The sequence below is a fragment of the Canis lupus genome, chromosome X (assembly GCF_011100685.1).
Source record: "Canis lupus familiaris isolate Mischka breed German Shepherd chromosome X, alternate assembly UU_Cfam_GSD_1.0, whole genome shotgun sequence".
NCBI classification, from domain to species: Eukaryota; Metazoa; Chordata; class Mammalia; order Carnivora; family Canidae; genus Canis; species Canis lupus.
In genome coordinates, this window is record NC_049260.1 from 111,608,242 (window position 1) to 111,627,988 (window position 19,747).

General features: G+C 38.1%; 1 long non-coding RNA gene across 1 annotated transcript; it reads left to right on the forward strand.

Moving 5' to 3' along the window:
- The first annotated feature begins 1,890 nt into the window (after positions 1–1,890).
- LOC111094749 lies at positions 1,891–4,315 on the forward strand. Its single transcript, XR_005386018.1, has 2 exons — positions 1,891–2,904; positions 4,025–4,315. It is a non-coding gene; the product is annotated as an uncharacterized LOC111094749 (long non-coding RNA).
- Positions 4,316–19,747: the final 15,432 nt, after the last annotated feature.

Genomic DNA, 19,747 nt, shown 5'->3' on the forward strand with positions numbered 1-19,747 from the left:
CTTGTATCCAGGCATCATATTAAACTCTGTTCTTAGCTCTATGTTATTTTTCCAGTTAATTAGCTTGAATTCCTAGGTTCGCAATCATGTCAGTTGTAAATAATGGAACACTGGTCTTTGCTAATGTTTGTATCTAATTTTTTTTTCCTTCTACAACATTGATAAAGATCTCATGACTTCTAGGACAATGCAGATTTATATTGATTAATAAAGAGAAGGCATCCTCTTGTTTTTGACTTTAACACAAATACCCCTTTTCACTTTAAAATATGACAATTACCAATAAAAAAAATGATGATCACCAACGTTCTGATGGATAGCCTTTTTCGAGTTATGGAGATACCCTTCTAGTCTTGATTCCTGATTCACTTATAGTTTTGTCAGGAATAGATATAGAATGGTATAAATGTCTTTTCTGGCGTCCGCCAGGGTGATAATATGGTTATTCTCTTTAATCTGTTAATGTAGTTTATTACAGTAATAGGTTTCCTAATATTGAGATATGCTTGCATTCTTGGAATAAAATTGACAGTGGTGTTTCGGCTATGTCAATATTTGATTTAGGATATAAAACTGTACATTAACAAGTGGCTAGAACAGTGTGCCTCCTTACCTTTTTCACATCATGGTATACAGGGGTAAATGGGCAGGATTGCTCAGGGTAGAGGCAGCTGGCTTCTCAGGCTCTGCCTATTTGCCCCTGAGGCCTTAGGAGATAAATTACACCTACAGCCCATCCAAGGCACACTTGTTGGGAAACTCTCATTTATAGTTTTCCTCTGTGTGATATCCTTTTCCTGATTTAATATCATGACTGTGTGTACTTGTGAATGAACTTGAACTTTTTTCTTATTTTACAGTGTAACTTAGCACAACCTGTTCCCTTGAAAAGTTGGTAATACCCATAAAACCATTTTGACCTGGTGCTTGTTTGGGGAGAGGGTGGGCAGAAATATAAATCTTTCAGTTTCTTTTTTATGTGTGTGAATTCTTTTTTTAAAATTTCATTTATATTTTTATTGAAGAATAATTAACATATAGTTTATCTCCGTTCCAGGTGTGCAATATAGTGATTCAACAATTCTGTACATTTCTCAGTGCTCATTGAGATAAGTACACTTGTAATCCCCTCTATTTCACCCATTCCCTCACCCACCTCCCCTCTGGCAAGCAGTCTGTTCTCTGTATTTAAGTCTCCTTTTTGCTTTGATGATTAGTTCATGCACGTTTCCCACTTCTCCTGAGGTCCATTTGTAAAACTCTTCCATTTCATTTGAATTTTCAAATGTATTGATTAGAAATTGTACCTAATATTTTGTTTTTTTGTTTTTTTTTAATTTTTTTGTACCTAATATTTTGTAATGTGTCTTAATTTGTATGTATGTGACTACACCTCCCTTTTTGTCTTTTCCTTAATAGAACTGCTCATAGATTAGTATATTTTGTTTTCAGTTAACTATTTTTACAAGTTGTTTTTAAAATATCACTTTCTGCTTTTGTTAATATGCTTTCTATATTCTTGGGTTCTGTTTGATTTTCTTTTAGATTAATTAGGTGAGTGCTTGGTTTATTTTTCAGTCTTTCTTATTTTCTACTTAATGCATTTAAATGATAAATTTTCCTCTGGATTCATGTTTGACCATATCACCTAGTTTCCATCTGCAGTGCTTCCATCATCCTTGTTTTATTTTATTTTATTTTATTTTATTTTATTTATTTATGATAGTCACAGAGAGAGAGAGAGAGAGAGAGAGGCAGAGACACAGGCAGAGGGAGAAGCAGGCTCCATGTACCGGGAGCCCGATGTGGGATTCGATCCTGGGTCTCCAGGATCGTGCCCTGGGCCAAAGGCAGGCGCCAAACCGCTGCGCCACCCAGGGATCCCCATCATCCTTGTTTTATCACTTCATCTGTAGTTTTGTTTTCCTTTTAAACCCAAGAGTTATTTAGAAGTATTTATATACTTCAGCATGGGCAAGTTTTATTTGATGTTTTTTTCTATCCTTTTCCCCCCCTTGTTACTACTTACACTGTCTCATGGATGGATGATGTTTCCTGCGTGGATTATACATTTTGGAATGTTTTTGGGTCCTAATGTAATAAACATTACATATAAACTTTTATAACTATTCCATGGGCAATTAAAGCAAATGTATTTTTTTGTTTGGGTAATATTATATCATATTTCTACATATTAAATCAAACTTGTTACTAAGCTCTTCCTTCTTTTATCTGCTTGATCTAAATCTTTGATGCAAGTATGTAAAACCCCCCTCTTATTTTATCATAGTCTCTTATATCTAGCCTTTTTTTGCTTTACATACTTGAAGTTCTTTTTCAGTGCATTAAATTTCATGGTTATCTTATTGGATTGTGTTAATTCACAACATAAAGATATCTTTGATGCTTTTTGCCTTGATGTTCCTTTGCCACCTTTACTTGGTTTTTGTTACATTTGTCTGCTGGATCTTTATCCATTTCAGTATTTTCAGTTTTTCTGTGTTGTTTGGTTTTAGGTGTATCTTTTCAAAACAGTACAAGATAAGTTCTTTTTTTTTCTTTTGGAATGTCTGCCTTTTAGTTCATAATTAAATCTTTCACATTTCTTACAATTCTGTAATATTTATTTCTAATTCCGTCATTTTTATTGTTTTCTCTTCTTGCTAGATTTGTGAAAGTGCATGTCCTTTTTTTTTGGGGGGGGTTGCATGTCCTTTCCTATAGTGGTTTAGGACTTTGAAATATCCTTCTTTTTTTTTTAAAGTAAGTTCCATGTGGGGCTTGAGCTCACAACCCCAAGATCAAGACCTGAGCTGAGATCAAGAGTTGGACGCTTAACTGACTGATCCACACAGGCGCCCCTGAAATATCACTTCTAATAGTGGTTGCATATATACATATAATGTATGTATTTTTTAACCTTCTATACTTTTGTATCATTAAAACTTTTAAAGTGAGCGTATAATACCTTTGTGATAAGAAAATAAAACAAAATCATCTGCTTCTAAATGTACCTAGTATTCATTCATTCCTCACCAGTCTCATGCCCCTTGCTCAGGCTCTCTCTTCGAGATTTTATATCCTTCCACTCTTGTCCATCCTGTTTATCGCTGCCAGATTATCTTCTTAAAATATCATGTTCTTCATATAACTCAATTCCTAATAAATCTAAACAATACAACTGACATCCAAGTCCTCCATGACTCCCCTACATACCCCTCCTATTCTCTACTTGCTTGTGGATCTACTCCAGTCAGACCGGTTTCCTCACTCCCTCATATGTCAGCATTTGTTCCTTCCTTTACTTTCATTTATATTGTTCTCTATTTTTCCCCTATATTTTGCTGAGTCCCACCCAACCACAAAGAGTGCAGATACCTGTCTTACAAGATGAGTTATTCTTTTGTCCTAATAGTTTTCCATTATAGGAAGATGTATATCTTCAGGGAGCAGAAACATTTCTGGTTACAAAACTGTGGGAAGAGACTTCATTTTTGACCATGAAACCCTAAAGCATTTGATGTTTACTGAGAAAGGACATTTAGACCATGTCCTAAAAGGACTTAACTTTGAGATTGATATTTACCCCTCACCCCAAACCAAAGGTTTCTTTATACTATTTCCTTAATAGTCAACAATAGTTGACTCAATTTAAACATCACCTCAATTTAAACCTTTCCGCCATTTCTGAACCCTCTCTAGCAAAGGATAGTCAATCTTCTATTTCCAGGAGAATTGTTTGGGGGATATCAAACTGTAATCTGTGACCTTGAGCTCCTCTGGAAGTTTCTATCAGCTGCTCGAGGCCTGATGCATCAACAGAGCCTTTGCTTGCATTTCAGTCAGTGTGGCCAATCCTACCCTAGAATGGAAGCTAGGAATAGGACACAAGAACTCTAGGCACCGAGGAGACATATTTTCTAATCAATACCAAGAAATCATCAGTTATCTAGTGCACTCCTACCCAACAAGACAAGGTCTTTAGCATACTTTTTACTTTTATTTCCCTTACCATCTCTTCCAGATAATTCTGCCCCCAGAGTTCCTAGAAGGCAGTACATCTGCAAGCAATATTTTCCTCATGAGATGGAGTTCTGCTGGATCAACAAAGCTGAATTCTTGATGAACCACTGCTCCCTTGTCTAGACTTCAAAATATTTTTGGTTGCTTACACTGTACTGTTTCTATTTCATGACCTTAACTTAATAGTTTATTGAGACAATATGTTTTCCTGGTTTCCTGGTTAGCGCCGAGTCTTGTCCCTTCTTGTATGCATTTCTTATTTTTAGTGAATAAAACATGTTTTGCCCCCCTACAGTGTGGCATCAAGTTTTCTTTCATAGCTCAGCAAAGCTGCTCTTGTAGGATCTCTGGGAACACATAGCTGCAAAATTCCACTACAGGATGGGGTCTTGACACATCTAAGTTCACTGTACCACGGCCTTTTTATATCCGGATGTTATATCACTTAGGATAAACTCCCCAACACATGTGCCTCCATTTTGAACCAACTTCAGCATCAGAAAGGTCCTGTCCTCACAGCAATGTGAAAAATAAGGGGGAGCCCAGATGCTCGTGCAGTGCTTGCCGATAAGTTTCTGGTAGTCCTGATACAGAATTTGTCTGAGGATTGCAGTCACGTGTGTATTGTACGCAATGTTTTTCTCACCCACTTTATGTTGTCCCTTTTGAGCATCTTCACAGACTAGCCACTTTCATGAAGAATGGAAATTACTTTTTTCAAAATATACTGCAAGTTCATGTTATTGCTTTTAAGTCACTATTTCTTTTTACCTGGTTGAATGAGGGCTTTATTAGTCTGATTTTTTCATGTGTGTTTTTGTGCAGCCAACTTTTTCTCCTTTTCTACTGACTTTACTAAACCATGCTATGTTTTACAAGACCATACCATGTGTTCAAATTAGTGTTGCTAGCCTCTCTCCCAATTTAGCAGCCTTCATTTTTCTTTCTAATAGCATATGTTTCTTCAAAATTGCTATAAATTGTATAGCTTCAGACAGTCTCCATCAATATTCCTCAAACCCCAGCTGTCTGCAAAGAAAAGTCTCTATCTGGGGAATTCAAAAGTGTAGGACATAAGTAGTTCAAAGAGAATATTGGGCAGTTATCTAAAAATTATTATTAATGCTTTATTTTTATGGGAACTAGTGTTTTTCCTTTGTTGAGAGCAGCTTTAATGTTGAACCCCAGTTTATTAAAGGCCTTTAGATAAATATAGATATTTATTATCTTAGTACTTCACCAGCTTACCTTTGCAAATAGCAGTTAAGAATGAGAATATCTGAAAATGTAGCCAGTGTCAAAAATAGACTTAAATTTTTATCCAGGAAGTTAAGGTGGGTTTATTTCTGTACACATGTATAGTTCATAATTTGTTTACCATAAGCACCAACACAAAACACCAGAAAACTAAGATAACAAACTTCAATTGTAATTTTATGTTCGTTACATTTCCTTACTTTTTCTCACGTTTCCTCTCTCCTGCTAATCCAGGGACTAATATGATTTGCATGTTTTCTTATTTATAAAAGGACAAAACAGCCATTTAAAGTCTTAGATCAATGATCAACATGGATTAAGATGTCCCATCTCTGTAAGCCCAAGTTTGAATTTAGTGGTAATTTAATGACTTCCCCAGAAAAGATACACGAAGTAACTTTCTTCCAGGTTACTTCATTGATAGGGCCTGTGCTGCTTCCCTATTGTGGCATGATGAACCACTTCAAAATTCAGTGGCTTAGGGACCCCCGGGTGGCTCAGCGGGTGAGCCTCTGCCTTTGGCTCAGGGCGTGATCCTGGAGACCTGGAATCGAGTCCCGCGTCGGGCTTCCTGCGTGGAGCCTGCTCCTCCCTCTGCCTGTGTCTCTGCCTCTCTCTCTCTGCATTTTCTCTGTCTCTCATGAATAAATAAATAAAATCTTAAAAAAATTTCAGTGGCTTAAGTCAATAACCTTTTATTATAAGCCTATGAGTTAGGTGGGCATCTCTTCTCATTTTTTACTAGACTCCCTTATGAGTCTGCACTTGGCTATGGGTTAATAAGGAAGCTCTGTTGATCTTGGCTGGGCTCTCTCACATATTTGGGGGTTTGCTGGGATAAACAGGCCCCCAATCACATGATCTTTCATCTTTCATTCAGACTAGCCTAGGCATGTTCTCATAGCATAGAGGAGTTCAAGAGAGAGAGAGTGGAGGTGTGTAAAACCTCTCAAGGCCTAAAAGTGGAACTGGCACACCATCACTTCCTCCATACTCAGCTGGCCAAAGGAAGTCAGAATGGATCCCAGATTAAAGACACTGGGGGGAAAAACTTCACCCTTCAATTGGAAGAACTGCCAAGTCACCTTTCAACAGGTATGAATGTAGGGAATCCATTAATAGTGGCCATCAGCTGGGGATCCTGTACATAGCTGTGCTGCTTTCAACTGTGCCCTCTCACATATTTGGGGGTCACTAGCACTATGCTGCCCTAGGAAGGCCCCAGCTGGGATGGTTGGGGGTCTCTTCCACATGTTTTCTTGCTTTCAAGATTTAGAAAGGACCAAACTCTTGAGGCCTAGAGATGGAACTGGCACATCACCATTTCTGCCACATTCTGTTGGCCAAAGCAAGTTATAGGGTGCTATAGAATGCGTGTCTGTCTTTCCCAAAATTCATATGTTGAAACTGAATTCCCAATGTGAGGTTATTTAAAGGTGGGGGCATTTGGGAAGTGATCACGTCAAGAGGGTGGAGCCCTCGTGAGTGAATGTTTCCCTTTCAGAGAATATTTTCATTGAGAATATTTTCACTCAGAGTTTCTGAGTGATTGAAAATTGTCTCTACCCTCATGTTAGCAAGATGGCAAATTAGGAAGTCCCAATGCTCATCTCTCCTACAAAAACAACAAAAACAATGAATAAACAACTATATGCCAATGGAATAGCTCTAGGAAAGCTCCAGAGTACAATAGAGAAGTACAATAAAGAGTATAATAAAGATAAACAGGGGGATCCCTGGGTGGCTTAGCAGTTAGCGCCTGCCTTTGGCCCGGGGCGTGATCCTGGAGTCCCGGGATCGAGTCACACGTCGGGCTCGCCGCATGGAGCCTGCTTCTCCCTCTGCCTGTGTCTCCTGCCTCTCTCTCTCTCTCTCTCATGAATAAATAAATAAAATCTTAAAAAAAAGGATAAACAAAGCAGCAAAATGGCAACAGTAAGTTCTTACTTATCAATAATCACTTTGAATGTCAGTGCATTAAACTTACCTATCAAAAGGCACAGAATGGATGAATAAACATGATTTAGTGATATGCTGCTTATAAGAGAGACTCACTTTAGAATTAAACACGCATAGGCTGAGAGGGAAGGGACAGAAAAAGACATTTCATGCAAATGGTAACCATGAGAAAGCAGAGATGGTTCTATTTGTATCAGACAAAATAGACTTTAAAACTGTCTCTAGAGACAAAGAAGGTCATTATATAAGGATAAAGGGGTCAATTCAACAGGAAGTTGTAACAATTATATAAACACCTGCCATCAGAGCATCTATATATACTAATAAATTTATAAATTTAATTATAAATAAATAAATGTATATATATACATATGATCTGAAGGCAGAAATTGACAGCCATAAATAATAGTAAGGGACTTCAATACCTCCACTTAAAATAATGGATAGAAAATCCAGACAGAAAGCCAATAAAGAAACAGCTGACTTGAATAATGCTACAGACCACATGGCTAGGGGTCAGCTAGGTGTTGTCTTGATGACAAGTGTGGCTGGGTCTCAATCCAGCAGAATGGCCTGAACTTACGTGGCAGTCGGGGGGTTCAGGAATAGCAAAAGAGCAAGCCTTGATGTGCAAGGGCTTTTCAAGTCTCTGCTAATATTTGCTAATATCCCATTGGCCAAAGCAAACCATATGGCCAACCCAGATACAAGGAGTGGCGCTGTAGAGTTCACTTCTTGACAGAAGGATCTGTGATATCACATTGCAAGGGCAAACATGGAAAGGGGGGAACAATATGTGGCCATTTTTATAATTTACCACACCCCTCCTCTCATTTCATCCCCTACCCCTCTTTCATCACTTACTCTACTCCAAACAAATGACCTCCTTGCTTTTCCTCAGAAATGGCAGACATGCTCTCCCCTCAGGACCTTTGCACATGCTGATCTCTTTTGCCTGAAATATTCTTCCATCAGCTATCCACATAGCTAGTTCCTTTGACTCCTGCAGGTTAGTGGGTTGGCAGTTTTTCGGTTCTTGGCTGGAATCATTCACGTGTCTGTGATAATCTGGTAGCCCAGTTGAGTGCTAGGCAGGCTTTCAGCTGTAATGGCTTCTGAGTGCTCCACATCTCACTCACTGGGCTTGTTCACACAGTAATCATAAGGTTGACTCTAAGCAAACATAGAAGCATGGTCGAGGCCTCTGGAGACGTAGCTTGGCATTAGCGCAGTGTTACTTCCAACACATCCTGTTGGCTCACGTGAGTCAGAAGTCCAGGTTATCAGATTCAAGGGATGGGAGACAGATTCCACTCCTCAATGGGAGGAGCTTTAAAGTCAATTTGCAAAGGAGCAGGAATACCGGGAGAGAATAATTGTGGCCATTCTTGCAAGCAGTACCTCATAAGGTGCCATTTTTTCAGTATTTTTCTTCAAAACAATAGTCTTCAGTGCTAAGGGAGTGTATCTTTCATTACTCCTGCAATTATGGTTTCCCATCTCTCCTTTCTCTTCTTCACCATTTGGAAATTCTATCAGACAGACATCAACTCACCTGTATCTATTCTTTATATCTCAGAATGTTTCTTTCCTAGCTTTGTTCTCTCTCCCTCCCTACTCCTCCCCAGTATGTTCTAAAACTGTACTTTAATGTCATCTTCCAGACATCTAATTTGATTTCCCGCTGTGTTCCTTCTGCTACTTAGATTTTTTCCTTTAAGGGAATATTTTCTTTTTTAATCTGGCAATTATATTTACAATATTCACAAACTGTTTCCTTTACAACCGTATATTTTTTATTTCACAGTAGCTTGTTCTGTTCCTTTATGGATACACAATTTTTTTTTTAGTTTCAAGTTTTAGTTTAAATTCCAGTTAATTAACATACAGTAAAACATTAGTTTCAGGTGTAAAATTTAGTGATTCATACATATGACACCCAGTGTTCATCATAAGTGCCCTCCTTAATGCCCATCACCCATTTAGACTACCCCCACGCACTTCCCCTCTAGTGTGTTCTCTATAGTTGAGTCCATTTTTTGCCTCCCTCTCTTCCCCCATGTTCATTTGTTTTGTTTCTTAAATTCTACATATGAGTGAAATCATATGGTATTTGTCATTCTTTGACTTATTTCACTTAGCATAATACACTCCAGCTCCATCCACATTGTTGCAAATGGCAAGATTTCATTCTTTTTGATGGCTGAGTAACATATATATATATGTATATATATATATATTCATATGCATAAAGAAGAGGTGGTGTATATATATATATATATACATATACCTCTTCTTTATCCATTCATCAGTCAATGGACATTTGGGTTCTTTTCATAATTTAGCTATTGTTGATGATGTTGCTATAAACATCGGGGTGCATGTATCCCTTTGAATCAGTATTTTTGTATCCTTTGGGTAAATACCTAGTAGTACAATTACTGGATCATAAGGGTAGCTCTATTTTTAACTTCTTGAGGAACCTCCATACTGTTCTCCAGAGTGGCTGCACTAGTTTGCATTCCCACCAACAGTGCAAGAGGGTTCCCCTTTCTCCGCATCTCAGCCAACATCTGTTGTTGCCTGTGTTGTTGATTTTCAAAATCCTCTTGAATCTCTCTCCGAGGACTTTTTCCTAAAGCTTTCTTCTGTTTCTTGCATTAAGCCTTCGGAGTTAGTTCCTCTGTTCAGCTTTGGTTCACTTTTGCATGCTGTTCATCATCTTCAGGTAATGGGCAATTATTTTTCAGCTGGCCTCTTCTGAGCTGTTCAAGTTAATTATTAATGATCATAATGTCACTACTATCCCTGTTGTTACTCTGGATCACATAACATTGAGTTATCTATTTGAGAAATAATTCAGTAAAAAAATCAGAGCTTATAATTTGGAGTATTCTAATTTGGAGTTATCTGCTCTTATGACTTTCAGAAAGGGGCTTCTGTTTAAGCATTGTGTGATTTTTGTTTCCTTGGCATCTTAATGCATATGGGAGGGCTTTCCTTATTAGCAGTCAAAAATGGCTTTCCCTGAACTTCTACTATAGCTGTTTTGAAGTGGATTTTTGTGAGGGTTTCCCTCCTGACCCCTAAAGTGAAGCTCCTGTACTTCAAATAGCCTATTTTTTGAGCCAGACTATTCTGAACCTACCTTACAAATCTGGCAAAAATTCATTCATTCATTTTCATATGATAGTGACATGCACTGATAAAAATATTCAACACTACATTGTTCATAATTTCAAGTAATTGAAAACCTATTTGAAAGTCATTTGGCATATTATATAGCATATATAGCATATGTTCTTATATATGTGCAGTGAAGGATGCACCATTATACTGTTTGAATTTTCTAACCATGTATAGCTTTTCTGAAAAGGTCATCTGGTGTTAACTGGTATTAGAGTTACATGGGATATTTGGTTCTTATACATTATACATTTTAAATTAAGAGAAAAGAAATAATTTAAATACAAATTATGCAATATTAGCTCAACAATGTAAAAATGCCTAGGAAAAAAAAATGGGAGAAAAGATACCAAAATGTTAATGGTGGTTATCTTGGGGTTAAGGGTGGTTTTTTTTTTAAGGGTGGTTTTTAAAGTATTTTCTGTATTCTTCAATTTCTTTACTGAGTATGTAGTATTTCTTAAGCAGAAAATAAATAATTGAATGAAAATAAATTTCACAAGATGAACAAAAGCATAGGACTTCTATATTATGCTTATATGGTAGAAATCATGAGTTTATCATTATAATGCTGGTGCCTAAAATAATTTAAATAAGGGATGGTTGATGTCTTTCTGGAATAGTGAGGAAAGACAATTGTGGCTTTGCTAAAGCATACTAGGGATTAAATGGAGACAATATATAGGTCTACACTATGGCCCCAGGTCTCTCCTCTAAACTCTTGGAAGGCCTATTGTGTATATTCCTCATTAAGCACATATTCTTCAGCATTCCCAACTAAGTGGTTTCATGGCAAAGAGTTTCATGTCTTAAAAGTCATTGTATTATCTAGAATGCCTAGTGCAAAACTGTCCTTAAGTAAATACATGATGGTTGATGAAAAAAGTGGCATAGCTTATTTTATGACGCCGAGTGGACTGGTTATTTCACCCGGTAAACTTGCTCTTTTACAGTCATGGAGGCTTCCATCATAATGGGTAATACGAAGAAGATATCAATGCACAGAAAGGTTATGTACCTTGCCCAAGATGATGCAACTGTAAGTGAGACGTTTGGGATTTGTACTCAGGTTGTCTTGCTCTGGAGCTTGGGGTGTTTGCCAATACATGCTATGTCAAATGCCTTGATTGATTCAGCTGGTAAAAAAACAATTAGCCCAGATACATTTAAACAGTGTATTATTTACTTACATAGACAGCAAAAGCCAGATTTTTATACCGTCACCTTCCACAGGGGGACACTGAAATAAAAGAGGCCAGATGAAAGGCAGTATGAGAAGTAGGATACCTTGTGGCTGAGGGGCCAATTGCACACCATAGCTAAGAGTGGTTATAGACTGTAGTTCTCCCTTAGGGGGGTGGCATGGAGCAATCCTCAAAACTCTACTATCTAGATAAAATCTAGCAAGTGGGCAAGTAAGTCAGCTCATTTGAGTAAGTGGGAGAAGTAAGTAAAGAAATAGCAACAAGCTTCAGGTTTAGTTGAAAAGGCTAAGAGCCAAAATGCCCTGATGATGTGGGTGAGGAGCTTGGTCTTGGTTTACTGAGCATCATGTAAAGTCTTAAGGAAGGATTATATAAGCTGAGGCGTCCTTCAAGAGGACAGCATTGTGTCAGAATAGCTGTTGAACCAAAAGCAGGGAAGAAGTTTATATGGTTATTATAGGATATTATTTGCTCTTGAGAGTTCAGAAGGATAAATTGTGGCAATGTGCTTCTAAGAAGTCACTAAAAGGACCTCTGCCCTTATTGCTTTGAAATTCCATTTTTGAGATGATTTTTCCATTTACCTAGTTTCTTAGTTTGCCTAAAACAAAGTAGCTGGTCCACTTATCTTTAGAATGCAAGAATGATTCTATAGATAATTTCTTAATATATAACATTTTAATATAAATCTAAGAAGCTGCAGCTTGTGAAAAATTATGTTTGTGAAAAATAGAAAATGCCTGTAGCGTGCAAGTTCTCCAATATTGTACTTCTTTTTCTTCCAAATATGAATGTTATGTCTGAAGACCTAACATAAGTTAATATTCATAAATGTTAATATTCATAAATGGGAAATTATTGCAATGAAACCTGGTTAGATTATGATTGGCTTCAGAGAAAAACCTTGGAATTAATCGACCTCAAACGGGGAAAGTATATACTGAAATGCATGTGTGCACGTGCGCACACACATACACACACGCAAGATCCTAAATTTGGAAAAGTACAGAACAAGGATCTGGAAGACTCCTGATTCTAAGACTAACTCACTGATTTAAACCATTTCATTGCTCTCTCTTTTTTTTTGTATATTTTTATTGGAGTTCAATTTGCCAACATATAGCATAACACCCAGTGCTCATCCCGTCAAGTGCCCCCGTTAGTGCCCGTCACTCAGTCACCCCAACCCCCAGCCCACCTCCCCTTCCACTACCCTCGTTTGGTTCCCAGAGTTAGGAGTCTCTCATGTGCTGTCACCCTCTCTGATATTTCCCACTCATTTTCTCTCTTTTCCCCTTTATTCCCTCTCACCATTTTTTATATTCCCCAAATGAATGGGACCAGATAATGATTGTCCCTCTCCGATTGACTTACTTCACTCATCATAATACCCTCCAGTTCCATCCACGTTGAAGCAAATGGTGGGTATTTGTCGTTTCTAATGGCTGAGGAATATTCCATTGTATACATAAACCACATTTTCTTTATCCATTTCCTTGCCTTTGTGGTTTAACTGCAGGATTTCTAAGAGCTCTTCCAATTCTGACATACTGAATCTAACATTTTCAGAATGTACCATGGTTCATTAGCTTGTTTTTTCTAATAATTCTTTAAAATAGTAACATTTATTACATAATATCCTACTGATATCTCATTGTTGTATTGTGGTATCTAATTGTTTATTATTTTAATAGTGTCAAGTATTGAGGATAATGAAGCCCATAGGAGGAAATGCATGATTTGTGCAATTCACATGCTTGGACAAATCTCAATCACTGCTTCCTAGGAAGCATTAATGATTGTGACAAACTAGTAGGACTTTAGTCCAAACAGAGAATCATGGTCTGTAATGAAATTATAAAAAGACTCCAATTAATGAGTTTGCTATTGGACATTTCATGTTTATAAATGTTAGCTCACTGGGTTTTCATCAGTGATAAATATAAAAATAAATGCAAATTTGAGAAGTGCTAGGTTTTCATTTTAGGAGGCACCTCCAAATCTCTGCTTTTTTGCTTTTTAACAAATGAGTCTTATAAGGGCTCCCTGTGTATTAGGAATACAGCATATGGATTCACAATCCTGACTTTCAGAAATGTCTTTTTAAAAACTGTAAGGCCAAGCTCTTCACTTATTTTTATTTTTTTTTAATTGACAAAGGAATTAAGAAGCAATTTGTGGTTTTATACTTCACTGCCTCTGAGCTGGCTTTCCTGTTTAATTCCTGTGCTGTATACATTCTTAATAATTTAATATTTGAAGTATAATAAAGCTAAAAAGATGAAGACATCCTGATATGGGAAATCAAAATTGCAATTAAACTATCGTCTGAGTCACTCATTAGGGAGAGATCTCTTGAAGTGTTATTGTAAATAATAAAATTGGCCTTAGGGGGTTTCTTTCAACAGGTTCAGTTTATTTAACTACTAAGTGCTGTTTTTGAATGTGTAATTGCCATTTGACTGAAATATTTGTGTCCCCTCAAAATCCTTATGTTGAAACTTAATCTCCATTGTGAAGGCCTTTGAAGGTGGGGTCTTTGGGAGGTGATGAGATCATGAGAGTGGAATCCTCATGAATGGTTATAGTGCTCTTATAAAAGAGGTCCCAGAGAGCGTCCTTGCCCCTCTGCCATAAAAAAGATTGCAGTCTATGAATTGAGAAATGAATGACACTGAATCTACCAGCACCTTGATCTTGGACTTCCCAGCTTCTAGAGCTGTGACAAATAAATATCTGTTGTTTAAATAGCCAAACTATGGAGAAAGCCCAAATGTCCATTGACTGATGGATGGGTAAAGAAGATGTGGTACATATAGTCAATGGAATATTGACCAAAAAGAATGAAATCTTGCCATTTGCAATGACATGAGCTAGAACGTATTATGCTAAGTGAAATAAGTCAGGAAAAGTCAAATCCAATATGATCCCACTCATATGTGGAATTTAAGAATAAAACAGATGAACCTATGGAAAGGGGGGAAAGGAAAAAAAGGAGAGAGGGGAAGCAAGCCATAAGTGACTCTTAACAATAGAGAACCATCTGAGGGTTGCTGGAGGGAAGTCGGTGGGGAAAGGGCTAGATGGGGGATGCGCATTAAGGAGGGTACTTGTGATGAGCACCGGGTGTTGTATGGAAGTGATGAATCACAGAATTCTACTCCAAACAAATATTACCCTGTATGTTATCTAACAAAATTTAAATTAGAAAAAAAAATCTGTTGTATATAAGCCACCTAGTCTAGGGTATTTTGTTACAGCAGCCTGAACAGACTAAGACAGTAACAGAAGGAAATACTAATCTTGCAACTTAATTTATTCACGAGAGAGAGAACCATATTGGTAAAAGTTTTGTGAAATAAGCAATATCGATGACACTGAGAATCACAGTCTCATACATAACACAGGATTGTGGTTTGCCAAGCACACAATTTACTTTTTTTTTTTTTTAAAGAATTCTCTTAAATGTATTTGGTCACTGCATCTTTTTTAAGTAGGCTCCACACCCAACATGGGGCCCAAACTCATGACCCCGAGATCAAGAGTCTCATGCTCTAAGGACTGAGCCAGCCAGGTGCTCCCAATTTACTTTGATCGTTAGTGCAAATACCATCCTTATGAGTATGATTTTTTTTCAAGAATATATATAATAAATTTCTCACAAGATCTATTTGAAACTGAACCTTAGGAAGGCAGAGAGGCAGCTGGTGAGGAGAGCAGTGATTTGGCTTCTGTTTCTAACTCTGTCACATTTTAAAAATTACTACCTCGGTCAAGTCCTATCCCTGCCATGGTCCTCGGTTACCTCATTTGTAACATGAGTGAATTAGACTGGAGGCCTTTAAAGGATTCTCAAGATATGGTTCCAGGCCTACTGCAGGGCAGTGAATTTTCCCCTGGTGAGTTTTAGAAGAATCTAAAAGTATGAGCCCTTTCCTTGGTGAGTGCAGGCAAAAGGCACATAATTCCAGAGACCATCATTTTATGCTCAACTAGGAGAACTTACTTTCTTGCTTAACACTCACATAGAGCTGACGCTATGCCTGGCACTGTCCTAGGAAATTTTAAAATACTGGTTCCTTGTGTTTAATCCTCATAACAACACTATAGACAGATGATGCTTTTATCTTCCCCATTTTATGGATGGAAAACTGAGGTACAGAAAAGTTGGGTAATTTGCCCAAGGACACAGGGCTAGTACATCCAGAGTTGAGATTCTTTTTTTTTTTTAAAAGATTTTATTTATTTATTCATGACAGAGAGAGAGAGAGAGAGAGAGAGAGAGAGAGAGACATAGGCAGAAGGAGAAGCAGGCTCCATGCAGGGAGCCCAGTGTGGGACTCGATCCTGGGTCTCCAGGATCACGCCCTGGGCCGAAGGCAGGTGCTAAACCGCTGAGCCACTCAGGCATCCCCAGAGTTTAGATTCAAATATAAACAATCTGGGCCTCTTGGACGGCTCAGTCGGAAGAGCATGTGACCCTTGATCACAGGGTTGTGAGTTCGAGCCTCACATTGGGGTTAGAGATTACTTTAAAATAAATAAACAAATAACAAATCTAGACAATCCGGCTCCAGAGTCCATGCTCTTGAACATTATTACGTACTACCAACTAATGAAGAGAGTGATTAAAGGTTTCTAAAACTTGATATTGCATAAGCTTAAATCAGCACATTGCTTAAGTTTATTGAAAATTCAAATTCAGGATTGTAAGGCCTCCATGGAGCATGTTCATACACAGCTCGCTGTTGCCTTGATTGGTTTGCATTTACCATGGCCATTTCCTTGCATTTTCATTTTCAATGACCATTGGTGTGTGCTGGTGACTCTTCATCAGTAGTATGTCTTCTTCCTCCATTCTTGGCTCTCCTATCATTACTCCTTAGGCTTCCCCGCAGTAAGAAAGAGGCCCATGCCTGAGCCATAGAAGCCTTGATGACCTCTCCCTCAGCTATCAAAGACTCTCACAGCTTTGAGATTACTTACTTCTTGCAAGGGCCTCAGTTTAGTGCTCTCATTCCCTTTAGGTCCTGTGTTGGCAGAGTGAGGAGGAGGATGGGGGAGGTGTTTATTCTTCCACTTTCAACTTACTCCTCCAGTTACTTGTAGGCAATTTTAGGAAGATCTCGTACAGTGGAAGGTAGGCTGAGGAGGTAAATATGGTGTCAACTTTTCATTGTTCAAAAAAAAATTCAGGTTGCTATTTGAAAATTCAGGTTCTAATTTTAGTGATAGAAAAAGAAATATGGTTCAGTGTATACTTTTTGTTTTTCTAACCATTACAAAAGTATTCACGAATCTATGACTTTTTACAACGAAATATGTAGTTCCTATGAAGCTACGTATCTTAGATTAAGGGACATGTGGCAGGTACAGAAATGAAATATTGATGCATCTAGTAAGTATCAAATTAGAACAATTTCCATGACAACTTATTCAGTCTTCTCTAATACAACATTTGTACAGTTCATATACAGAATCAACATTCTGTTGCTTGGCTCCCAATATGTTATTTTGTGTATGAGATGTCATATGTTACAATTATGGTATCACATGCTGATGTTTTTAGATATAACAGAATAATGCTATTACTTGACTATGAAATAACTGTTATGTGCCAATCTCAGCCTATTGATAACCAATATGTGGCTGGACTGGCCTTTGTGGTTCTTATTATGATTGCAAGACATCCTTGGCAATAACCATTATGAAACTTTGAAAAAAAAAACAGGCTTATTACTTATAGGTCCTAGAAATTACATAGTACACTTAGGGCCACACAGGTTGAGGGGTGTTGAGAATGGAGGGTGGTGGAGTTCTACTTTTATGGGGGTTGAAGGTGGGGGCTTTAGGATTTTGCTGTTTCATTCTTTCTTGGTGAATTTAAAACATAAGAGCAGGAATTTAAATCTTGGGAAGAGAAAACACAAGACACTCAAATGGTCAGTTATTGAAATCAACCAAGATCTCTACAACAAGGGAGCCTCGGGGGGTAAGGGAGGACGGGCTCTCTATCTAGGCCTGTGGCTGGCAGTGCGTTTATTCCAGATAGTTATCTCTGAAGTGGATGCCTCAGCAATCAAAGCTTCAGTCAAGCACCTGTATTATAAAAAAGAAAAACGCAACTGTCAAGGCTTACACTCTAGTAACTCATGAGGAAGTTAGGCCATTGGTCTTACTATTAACAAAAATATACACATAGATTAATTTGCTCGTGTATGTCCATTGATATCATCATCAAAAACAGCAAGTATAAATTATGCCCCTACTATAGGCAGTCATACAATGAGGTATGCCTTGCGGACCTTTGAGGGCCAAGGAAGTGCCATCCAGTTGCAAAAAGAGGACACATATGAAGCAAGACAGAAATACCAGGAGCCCAAAACAGTGATGCAAGCAGTAAGTGACAAAGGAGCTGAGAGAAGTGACTGGTTGTTGGGGATGGGGCACTTAAGAATGGTTATGAGAAGGAGGTACCCCTTAAAACAGATGCTGAAAAAACAAAAACAAAAACAGATGCTGAATTTTTCCTGCTTCTCCTACTTAAGCCTATGGAAAGTGCTGCATTTGGGTAGAAGTTCACGAGTAGGACCCCAGGACCAACATTGGGCCATAAAGATCCTTCTGATAGGATCTGAATGGTTTCTCATGGCAAATCCTTTCTTTAATTGCTGTAGACAAAAAAAAAAAATGATACCAAATTCCCAAACTTTCATTTTATGTATAACCAGAGACAACCCATACTGACCTCCTGTTAGATATTAAAAGATTATCAAACCTTGGTATTCATAAAATGAAATGAGCACATTGCTGATGTGTCCTAGGGACTTAAATCTGGGGTTCTCTCAAGGAGCCTGGTAGGTGTTGAGCAACACTGTAAAACGCCCCTCCCCCGGGCATGCTCACACGTAGACGCTGGTGACCCCATGGCTCTCAGGAGCATACCTGGTCAGCAAGCCCTCTGTGCTTTCATTACTGAGTTGATTATAGTGTTCTGTGGCTGTTTTCTTGCTTTCTAATTTCAACGTGCTATAATTGGTTTAGCCCCATAATTATCTGTTTCATTTGTTGTGCATGTTTTTGTTAATGGTACACGGTTGTATTGTTTGTCTCAACTTTTGGCAATAACGAGGCTTTTGAACGTGATGTGATACAATCCAAATATGATTAGTCATACTCTTGGTGTTTATAGTAGGTGTATACGTACCCTCCTCCCAAATGTGTTTAAACTATAAAGCTTCATTGTCCAAATATTTGATCTTTCATTCCATAAATATTTATTGAAGCCCTACTATTGATCTCTGCACCACCAATCCATCCCAAAAAGCCTTTCTCATCTCAGGAAGTGACTTCACAATCTACTCAACTACTCAGGGTAAAAACTTAGGAATCAGCCTTGATTCCTCTTTTCTCCTTATATGTCACATCCAACCCACCCAAGGAAGTCTTGTGATCGCTCTACCTGCAAAATATATTCCAAATTCAATCACTTCTCATCATCTCCACTATTAGTCCCATTGTCCAAGCCATTAGCATCTCTTGCCTGAGTTATTGCAATAGCCTCAAAATTAGTGTCCTTGTCTCCTCACAGGACTGTCCCTCCCATGAAGATCATCCTACATACAGCAGACAAAGTGTATGTCTTAAAACATAAATCAGACATACCACTCTACTTAAAATCTCTTAAGTACTTCCCATTCACCAGCAGAGGAGCGACCATTCTCGCCTTCTGGCCTATAAGGCTTTCCATGATCTGGCCTCTGCCTAACATGCTAACCTCCTCTTGTACTCAGCCCCGCATTTCCTCTGCTGCAGCCACACTGGCTTTCTCCTTCACGATTCAACATGCCCATATTCCCATGACAGGGTCTTTTACTTGCTGTTCTTTCTACTTGGCATACTTTTTCTTCATTTTTTCAAATAGTTGACTTCTTATCATTCAGGTCTCAAGAAAAGCATTTCCTCCTCCTTAGAGAAGCCTTCCCTGACCACACAAGCTAAAGAAGCCCTTCTAGTCACTCTACATCACCCCGTTTTTGTCTTCTTCAGAGCATCAATATCTGAACCAACCTAAGCGATCCATGTAGACATGCGTATTCCTCTCTCTCCTCCCTGGA